Below are 11017 nucleotides of genomic sequence, written 5' to 3'. Positions count from 1 at the left end.
TACGGTGCTAGACGCACCTCATTGTACTTCCTTAAAGTGCTAAACTTTCTGTAAAACCGCAGTTTGACAGTGTATCAGCAATGCTGACACCATCGGAGATCAGACAGAGCACATGAACACCGAATAATCATCGGAAGTTTGCCTAATTCCACTTGTAATGTACATTAGTTTAACAGAAAGTGCTTTAGAGACAAATTAACTGACATTCTCATTTAAATACACCTACGGTAAGTTGTTATGTTTCAAGAAACTTCAGGTCTCTTTTTTACAACAGAAATGTAAAATGATCAGTATCAGGGTGTTTCTAACTGCGTGGGGTAGGAGTTTTTTAAGTCTAGAAGAACTAAAAACTGGCATTGCATACTATGGTGATTTTTTTAAAGGGATGAGGACCCATACCCGTCCTAAAGTGGGAGGTGCTTGTGACTGCATCCCCAAAGTAATCACAGCTGCGTTATGCCGAATTGAATCCAGGTAAACCAGTGTAAAACATGAGTCAACCCATGTATAAAAAGACCAAACACTTACACATACTTTCTGCATAATCTGGTGATACTAGCGCTAGAGATCATCCAAGTTAAAAGCGTCCAAAGAGACGTATCCAGCGTAGTTTTGATGAGGTCTCTGCTGTCTCCGGCTGTCTCCTGCTGTCTCCTGACCGGCTCCCTTCTAACCATTCATGTGTTCACACATTGGCTGCCGAACACTGAGATGAGGGCTCTGACACGGCACGCCTCCGCACCCTCTCTCCCGGTAACTCTGCTAAAGACGGATGTTGCTGAATCAGGACCCTCAGACACCCCGTTCTTGTACCGTGCTGAGGGCTGGATGTGTTGAGATGGGCGTGGTATTGGTACTGACCACTAACCATACGGAAAACATTACAGCAACTTGGGTTTGTGTTATTTACCGAGCTCCAGGACACTATTCTAATTTTAATCTTGAATTTCTTAGTGTTTAATCAGGTGTAGCCTCAATCAGACAAAGTTCTTTCTTATTGTAGGTGATTTAATACCATATGGACATTGCCATGATTAGCATTTTAGTATTGCTGTCAACTCCCTACTAGATTCACATGGTTCAGTGTGCAGAGGTCAATCAGGTCTTTAACCACAACATTGACCTTGTGCTGCATCTGGGATCGAAATTTGAAGATTTTAATGTTATTTCCGTAGAATCCTTAGTATCAGACCATTCCTAATACTTCTGAATTCTTACTCCCCGGACTATACTAAAGTAACTAAAAGCTTCTAACATAGATGCATATCTGACAGGGATATAGCTAAATTCAAGGAAGATATTCAACAGCGTTAATTTAATTCCTGAATATAAAGAGCTCGTTATGTTAACTTTAGTTCCTCCCAACTGAAAATTTGGAGATGGTGCGACACCCTGCCTACAGACAACTTTGAATCTGTTGGCTCCTCTCAAAAGAAGATTGTGAAGCAAGAACTAGAACCTTGGAATAATCCCAAACTTGAAAATGTAAGCAACTTCTCGCGAAAACTTGAGCTGTAACGGCGTTACACCAAACGGAAGGAATCTTGTTAACATGGCAGACAGTCTGAAAAGTATAGCCCTCAGCAGCCAGATCAGCTCCAACAACCAAGGGTTTCTCTTCAGCACTGTAGCAGGCGCCCGATAATACAGCTTGGAGCCATCTTTCTAGAGCTCTGATAGGGATGGACTTAATGAGCGTTCTTAATGATAAAATTATAAAATTGAGATCAAAAAAGAAGACCATTTTGCCGCATTTTAACAGTTCCTTGACACGCTAGTAGCACTACAAGAACGACAAAACGACATAGAGTAGACTGCTTTTATCCTAGACCTTCAACAATTACATGTGAAAATGGTAATGGTACTGTTAAAGTCTCTTCAGCGTAAGCCATTACATGCTCTTAGCCCATACAACGAGGGATAAAACCTACCTCGTAGCGTACTGTGGGTCAAACACTCCAACTAGTATGATCACCGGACTCTATTAATTAACTGGGTTATTGAATCTCCAGACCAGTTTTCAAAAGTAATCAGATGAGATTCAGATAACAGAGTGGACACCTCTTGGGAAATGTTTTTTTTTTTTAAAGCAAAAGAGGGATTGCAAACTAAGATAGACCATGGTACATCCGATCTACATTTGATCGGGATTCAACCTGTTCTTTGGGTTTTTTAAAACTACAATCAACAGTTTCGTATCTCGTATCTCGGATTTGATAAAAAAAAAAATAGAAGGGTGGATTCCGTTGTGCTTTTCAAGTTGAATGGGTAAAGAACAAAGTCTTGCTTATCAACTTGCAGCAGTCACGTGCAGTGGATATACATTCCTAAAGGCAGAGAAGTGGAAAGAGCTGCCAACTGTTCTGTAAATGGATTCTTGATATTGGATGTAGTGCTTTTGTTTGTTATTTAACAGTATAAAAAATAAGGACGGTGATTGTTTCTGTTGACTACAGTGTTTCTGTTTATTAAAATTAAAAACAAACGATGGATTTGTGACACGGTATTTTGCCTCTGTGCTATGTAAGCCAGCTAGGCTCACTGTTGGTGCCATTTAAGGGCTATGGTAAAAGGATTAGCAATCCTGACTTTGTATTTCACAGTGGATCCAATCCAATGTTCCTTTAAAAACTGCCATAAAAGAAGATGGATCAGGTGATCTGGTCAGCAAAACATTGATTTCCAAATTCGGAATCAAGTTTATCCAGATCCATTTTTTGCATGAATGTTCATTTTGTAATTGCTAGTCCACATTTATTGTACTGGAAATCTGCAGGAGAACCCCCATTTTTGGGTCATGCCAAAACCAGAAAACAATGAGATTAAAAATCTATCTCAGGGCTTTTTGTGTTAAATCCATGCTTTTACATTGGGGCTGCCAATAGTACCGTGAGCGGTGGAATTCAGATGTTTATTCTTATGTTGTCTAGGGTATTCTATTTCTCACCCAAGATCAGACAACAAGCCAACGCAAATAGACTTTACAATCAACAATATCTACATGTGTGAAATATCACATTTTCAATTCAACTGATACTAACAGGATATAATTTGCATCTATTAGGCCTTTTGGTCACGGTGTTGGCAAGACCTTCTAATAAGATTTACGTTCAGAGGGAAACAAGATGATATACCACTAGAGTTTACCGTTACGTTCTGTGCTTATGAGTTGCTAATTACCACTAAGAAGCCACTAATAGGGACGTGAGACAAAAATCTACATAGTCTAAGTATATGCGATACCTATTGTACATATATTTACATGATGAAGCAGTTTTCTTGCCACTGATAGACAACGGTGGCAGAAAATTGACAAAGACAAATAAGCAACAGTGCAAGCTAGCCAAAAACATTAATGTAAGATTTGAAATAGTGGTACCAAAATCGATAAAATAGATTAAACACAATTGTAAAACTTTAAAGATCTAAATGATGCAGTTTGACTTCCTGTAAATATGTTTTTCTTTCAAGAAAACTCCACTGGGCACTTTTATACAAATCTGAAAATTCTCAATTATCCATTAATTATTCCCAAATAATTGTTGCTCACTTTGTATAATAAATGTTTGTACAGTCAATGTTATTATAATAAAATAATGAAAGACTGTTGCATTTGTACAAAAATTGATGAGCTGATGTGTGGTTCACTATGTTCAAAAGATTGATACATACATTATGGTTTACACAGTATGTACAGTATGTTATTATATTTTCATATGGGAAGCAGTTTCTGCTATTGCACCATTATTGGAGACGTATAAAAGTCTAGTTCATCTATATTTGTTTAATTTGTAAGTTTATGAAAAGATCATGTGCCACGGATTTTCCCCTCATATTGTGAGGTTTTCTGCACGGAATCATCAATGCTACTGTACTGTTAAGAACACACTTGACACACGAATGTGAAAACAGCTAGTTTTTAATGAAAAATGGCTCAATAAAAACCTTTATGACATGAATAAACCACCACCACACAGTTGCTTGTAGCCAAGGAGGACACAGAGGATTAAACACATGGAAAACATGGACGTTTGACGTTACCACTTCTTGTAATACGACTACACCATTTGGTAACATAACCATACTAGAACTACAGGGATTTTCTAGTCCCTCCCTGTTTAGTCTGCCCGCCAAGTTGAGCTACGTTAGCTTTGTAGCGTTGTGGGATTTCCCAAAGCTTAATAAATAGCGCTACAATAACTGGTGCTAGCTCTATCGTGTTATATCTGAGATATTTGAGAAAAAAATCAAGAAACAGTATAATAATTGTAATGGCTTACCCCAGGTATTTACACACACACACACACACACCACACACACATAAATTAACACACAAACACACACACATATTAACATAATACTACAAAAAATACTACTAATTTTACATTATATTACAGCTGTTTTCATTTAAATGTTTCTGTATGGGAGAAGTCCAGAGGTGGGTAGAGTAGCCAAAAATTGTACTCAAGTAAAAGTACTGTTACTTCAGAATAATATGACTCAAGTAAAAGTAAAAGTTGTCATCCAAATAATTACTTGAGTAAGAGTAAAAAAGTACTTGATGAAAAAACTACTCAAGTAGTGAGTAATTGTTGAGTAACGTCTGATTTATTTCTTAACACCAGCATCAATCAGACAGACAAAAATACAAAACAATCATATTTAGGCAAACTATTGTTCATCCAATCAACAGAAAATTAAATGTATTTATATTACAAAATAGCTTATTTGAGAGACTTGTCACATCAATTAGGATGGATAATGCATGTGTAAAAATATTGTATGGTAACCTCAAAGACCAAGATCCACCTCTCCACAGCAGAAACTAAAAACACCGCTAGTCTCTCAGTCGATGTTGAGTTGTTGAACGCGCACATGTCCGTTTTTTGGTCGACACTGAGGCAAGCCGCATAGGTAGCTGCTGTTTCCACTTTTCCTAAAAGGTAACCATGCTTTCACTGAGGCCGGGGGGGGGTCCTCCCTGGTCTGCGTTGCCTTGGCGAATTTACGATCTTGATTTGCTGCCGACTGTAAGTACTGCTCCCGCTGCTGCATAGACATATAAGAGATACCTCTTTATATGTCTATGCCGCTGTGAAGCGAGTATGGTCACGTGGACTGCACAACGACGTGTGATTGGTTAAGCACAGTCACGTGGTAGAGCCTTCAGCGGAAGACTCTCTCCTCCTCTGTCAAAATAAATGTAAAATAGAACGTACGCTGGGTAAAACAATGAGAGGTAACGAGTAACAAGCTCATTGTAGCCTAATGTAGCGAGTAAGAGTTCAGTTCATCTTCACTAATTAATCATAGGTAAAAGTAAAAGTATAGGGGTTTAAAACTACTCCTTTAAAACTAAAAAGTACAATTTTTTCAAAAACTTACTCAACTAAATGTAACGGAGTAAATGTAACTCGTTACTACCCACCTCTGGAGAAGTCTCTCCATACCAGAGCAGCTCACATATAACTTACAGTACTGTTAACATCCAAAGCTAAACTGTAAATTGCAGCCAGCGCAGTATATGTGTAATACCCTGCTGATTACTTGTTGTTAAGATTCTGCCAGGCTTATCCACCTGAGCATACAGACTCTCTGGCAGAGTCGGCCTGGAATCCAGAGATGCAGTGTGAGGCCCTACCAAGCAGTAGGTGGAGGTCGGCGAAAGACCTTCAACTGTTGAACTCTGAGTTAAATCTGTAGGTAGGACCTGGATAATAAATTACATACAGTAATTTGGCTCAGTCTTTCTTTTCCATTTTTACTTCTAGAATTCTAGTTCTTCACATCTGAAACAACTTGAGTACATCAAACTCTCTTGGTTGGGAGAGCACAACACACTGCAGCTTACACACAAGCACACAAAGACACATAAGCACATGAAGACATCACTGTGACAGCACACAACAAGTAACTGCAAATCACAGTTGTTCTACTTTACTTGATTTGTTCTAGGACTGAGAATATGAGTGCATTTGAGTCTTTTGCTCACAGTGTGTATGTGTAAGAGAATGCAGGATTAAAACAGTTTGGATCAGTAGGAAATCACATGTAGCTTTGGTTAAATGCTATGTGCTAAAAAACGGAAGCAAAGGGAGAAAAAAAATCTGCTGTGATGATGTAGTTGATGTGATGTGCATAAAAACCTTTGGCCCAATGCTAACAATATTGGTACAGTATTGTCTTTCAGGCACCAGTATGAGATCTGAGTTTTAGTATGAAGGTTTGAGAACACAACACATTTTGGAACATGCATTCGCTGTTTTGCAAAGTAGAACACAGTTTGGTCTTTTTGTCCCCCTTCCTCAAAATGGTAACTTTTGTTTTGAAAGGATGCAAAAACTATAATAAAACACAAGCAAACAACACGTACGCAGCATAAAGAAACACAAGAAACACAAACAGTGTTTAAGTAGAACGTTGCAGCAGCAGGTTTGGACAGATAGATCGTGGTGCATCGTGGTGCATTCACCAGCTCCAAAACATTATAGTTAAGCACAAACAAGCAGCACAACCAGTGTGTGTGCATGAGGCCGGAAGGAGCAAGCAGCAGGAGCTGGAACAGCTGAAAATACAGAAGTTAGTATAGATCACCTGTTCAGGAAAATGTGTAGCTAGGGATAATGAATTTAATCATGAGAGGCTCCAGTTTGTGATTAAAAAACTTTTTTATTTGCCATTATCCTCAAACTGGTATATATTATTGAAATTGTGTTCCTCAGTGTGTCAGAAAAAAACTTGATGCTCACCTGAGGAACTTCATATACTGTATTCTCCCGGATCTCTCTTGTATCTGCAGGCAGTCATAAAAACACATGTTGATTTGATATAAGTTTCCTTTTTTCAGCTTTACCTTGACTACTTTACATTCATATGATAAGATTTTGTGTCTAAAGTTCTCCATCTTCACACACGCACACTTGAAAGCCTTTGACAGATTTGGTAGGTTATGTTGAGGTGGCAGGTAGGTAGGTTAGGGTCATTGTAGGGTTAGGGTCATTATCTGACGACTTAAATGACACTTTGAAAATTCATCCGCATCATATTAACTTCAAAATAAATCAAGAAACCAGCCTGTCAAGCCAATGCCCTTAGCAACCAAATCAGATAAATTAATGCGTTGCATACACCACAACTTAACAACACTGGATAATCCCATGTACGTGACGTATATTATTTGTTAATTAAAATGCACACTTGGACTTACCTTGTCCTTTCCTTTGATGATAACAAAATGCTGCTACTACTAATGCTGCAACACATAGGAAGAGAAGGAAGCCTATGCCAACACCAGCAACCACAGAGATGGCATTGGTGGGTGGATCATGACCTGTACAAAAGAAGAAAAGAAGTCCAGGTAGAAAAGGAGGCCTGGTTTAAGCCATGCAGCGTAATTGAGAGTGTAACACTGTTGCTTTTGACAGACTGCAGGTTGAATTCATTGGTAATAGATCTCAACTGTAAGAAATCATTTAGTTTGTTTCATTTAACCCTAATGGGTGAAACTAAACTGTCACAATTTCACTTTACATCTACCAACCTTCCAAAGGTCCCTGACTGATCTAATTTAACACCACCTTCCTCTTATTAATAACACCAACCTGGTAGAGGTTCATACTGATAGCTAGTTCTGTTTATTATCATTAATTCCACTGACCTACAGTATGTCTTTATGACCTACTGCATACTAACACTTGATGCTAGCTGATAAGTAAGGATTATATTTCTTCTTTTCTTTAGTTTTTTTGCTATATTTCATTGAAAAATGTGTTAATTTTAAAGAAAATATGTAAAAACTACATTTTGTATCCTTCTCCCACAGACACAAGTTTATGTGGTCCATGTCCAAGAAAACACTGTTCACATTAGCTTACAGTAAAGAAGTGAAGATAAAATATCAAGCATTGCTTACTAATGGGTCTATTAAAAAGCAAACCAATACGGTTTAAGTCAGTTAATGATTATTTCTGCCACCAGAACAACTCTTGTTTGAGAAATGCTAAAATCCTCCACCATACACAGCCCTTAATAAAATACATGTTTTGATCCATCATGTTGTCCTCAGATCAAATTGACCAATTTTCCTGTATCAATGTTCTTTGTAATTACCCAAAATAACATTCTTAATTCCACACAACGCTCTTTGGCAAGTACAAATCTTACCTTTCATTCATTTTGGGTCATCTTATTTCAATTTATAGCTTCGAGAAATAAATTGAAATGGTTTAAAATGGTATTGAGTAAAAGTTGACATATTCCATCCGTGATTATCCATCAACATACATTCTTATTTAGTCTAAAAATTTAATCTTTGCTTCGAACTCAACACTTAGGTATGATTTCTATAAATAGGTTTATTGACCATAACTCTAAGTAATAAGTTAGTGTTTACGTAGTGTTGAAACGTCAAAAAAGTAATGATACTAAAAGCTTCAAAGAAAGGTTGATTTTCACTTTGACTGGACAAGCCAACGCACACCTGATCAATGCATCATACATGGTAGAAATCAAAACAGTATTTACTGGAATTAATTTGATACTCGTACAAACCTTAAACAAGTCAACCCACACTGTTACTTATTATCAGTCTGTTTGTGGTGTCTCTCATCTTACCATCATGTTGCAGAGAGTTTTAATTGTTTTCATGTCCTTTGTCCAGCTGACCTGGTTGCTATGGTTACAGATGATGGAGCATTGGACAGGTAGACATGGAGAGCAGAAGCAGGGTTGTGACCTGTGTCCTCTCTCTCCCTCCTGATGCGTTGTGGGTGTCAATATAAAGGTGGCTGTTAATGTAGAGTCCTGTGCTCTGCAGCTCACTGTCAGGTTACACCAACTGAGCTGCTGGACACAGAGTCCACTGACAGAATAACTGGAGACACTGGATCTGAGGGTGGGAGAGGCGGTGGAGTAGGTTTAGAACATGGCGCAGAACCTCTCATCAGTGTCACATTGTTAATAAACTCACCTGGACTGTGATCTTGTTATCAGTTATTTGTTTTTCTTTCGTCCAGACAGCACTGCAGTATAACAATCACTGTCTGCCTCTGTAGATTCTTCAGATTTCACTGAGTTTTCTCAGACCTCAATCTTCCAGAGTAACCACTAAGATTGTTGGTTTTGCAGCAACATCGTATAAATTAACAGTTTTATTGAATCTCCAGTAAAAATACATCGTAACATTAGCTATTGTGACATTCAGAAACACGTCCTCTCCCTTCTTCACACAACAAGGAGCTCAGCTCTGGCTCGGAAAAACAGTAGACACCAATCAAACACAGTGTAGTGTTCTTGGTCATACTAATGTTCAGGGTTACTATATTTCTAATTATCATTAGTTCAAACTATGAATTGACTTCAGCGTTAACATTGTCTCTAGATGCCTTGTATCAGACATGCTCTGGACTCAGCTTGCCTCAGCATTGAAGACGGCTAACTAAGCCCACTCAGGACAAGATGTTACTCAAATCTGGATTTTTATTTTAACAAGAAAAAAGTCTTTCCCTCTTCGGCCTCTTTACTTATTTTCACCTTGTCCTTGTTTTTTCTCCTCTATTTCCCACATTAGTAACACGGGTTAAGTGTATCTAGTTCTTTTTTTTAAATTCTTGCTTTACATTTTAGAAACATATTCACTTTAAAGTAGATAACATCATGAACTTTCAAATACAACCCTCTGGAGGTGGTTTTGAGATGCATTACCAAATGTTGAAAACATGTCCGTCTTTTCAAGATGCATGTGCAACTTAACCTCTCCCACTCTGTACCAACCTCATTGGTTACAGCCCTTACTGTTAATAGGCAGTCTTCTCCTCTGTACAATCTGGGGAAAATAGTGTGCGTAATAGAGGAGAAAAAGACAAGGTGAAAAAATAGAACAGCTAACTCTTGTGTTGTCTTCCCGTCGACCATGCAACTTTTGTTGTTTTTTGTAAAACTTAAATGTAAAACCTTTCCCTACTGTTTTAGAAGCTTTCCGGTGTTGTTTTGTCACTTTTACGTGCAATTATTCACTCTTCAATTTGTCTTTGTTGATTCTTTCTTATCTGTTTTCCATTTGCTGTAAAATGAATTAAACCCCCGGAAGTAAGTGTCTGATTTTAAGTAATCATTGGCTTCTATGAGGTTTTAATTGAGAGCGTTGTAGGACAGCTTATACCTCAACAAGACAAACATATTTAAATTTGTTACTTAAATAACGTAGTTATTGTTACAAGGAATTGTAAGTTTATTCTAAAATCTAATATCAGATGCAGATAAAATGAAAATACCAGGCGATGATGAATTATCATTCGTCTCAGCATAGAGATTAGGGCCTTGACAGAATAAACACAGTTAGTTTGTTAAATGTCTTTCCTCTTAAAGCAGAGAGGAGAAACACAAGTCGTTGTTTGGACCCTGGTAAAGATGGAGAGTAATAAAATATAACTGTGATACTGGAATACATAACAAAAGTCTTAGTTTTACATGTCATTAGATTATTTTGAAATATTGACTTAGCATATTAAGACGAAAATCTACATAGATTTGTATACATTTTCGCAATTACAAAATAATGTTCAAAAGAGTTCTGTAAAACCTACATTTCTTACCTAACTCTTAACTGCTGAAAGTAGTGCTGTAACACAACGTTACAGACTGTGACTTTTGAAAGCTAACGATAAAGTTGATAACCAACAGGAAATAAAAATTTCATACCTTTGTTAGCTTCACTGAATGCACAGATACACGGCACAGGAGTAGGATGACGAGCGACATTTTGCAAAATGTCACATGAGGAGGTAAGGCCTTTAGGAAACCTGCGAGTCAGCATTTCTTGGATTTGCGAATGCGCTGAAGTGTTCAATTGGCAAAGTCACAGGAAAGGTCTATTTCAACTATTTGGATGTCATACATAAATAGATAATTTTGAGCAATGCTGATATAGGTGTACGATCACTGTAGGTTGTGGCTGTGCAGGCTCTCATGAGTACTCCACTTACATGGATGCCCGTAAGAATTGTCTAATTCAATCTAT

This window comes from Etheostoma spectabile, chromosome 12, assembly GCF_008692095.1.
Source record: "Etheostoma spectabile isolate EspeVRDwgs_2016 chromosome 12, UIUC_Espe_1.0, whole genome shotgun sequence".
NCBI classification, from domain to species: Eukaryota; Metazoa; Chordata; class Actinopteri; order Perciformes; family Percidae; genus Etheostoma; species Etheostoma spectabile.
The sequence above is the reverse complement of the archived record's forward strand: the minus strand, read 5'-3'. Positions refer to the sequence as shown.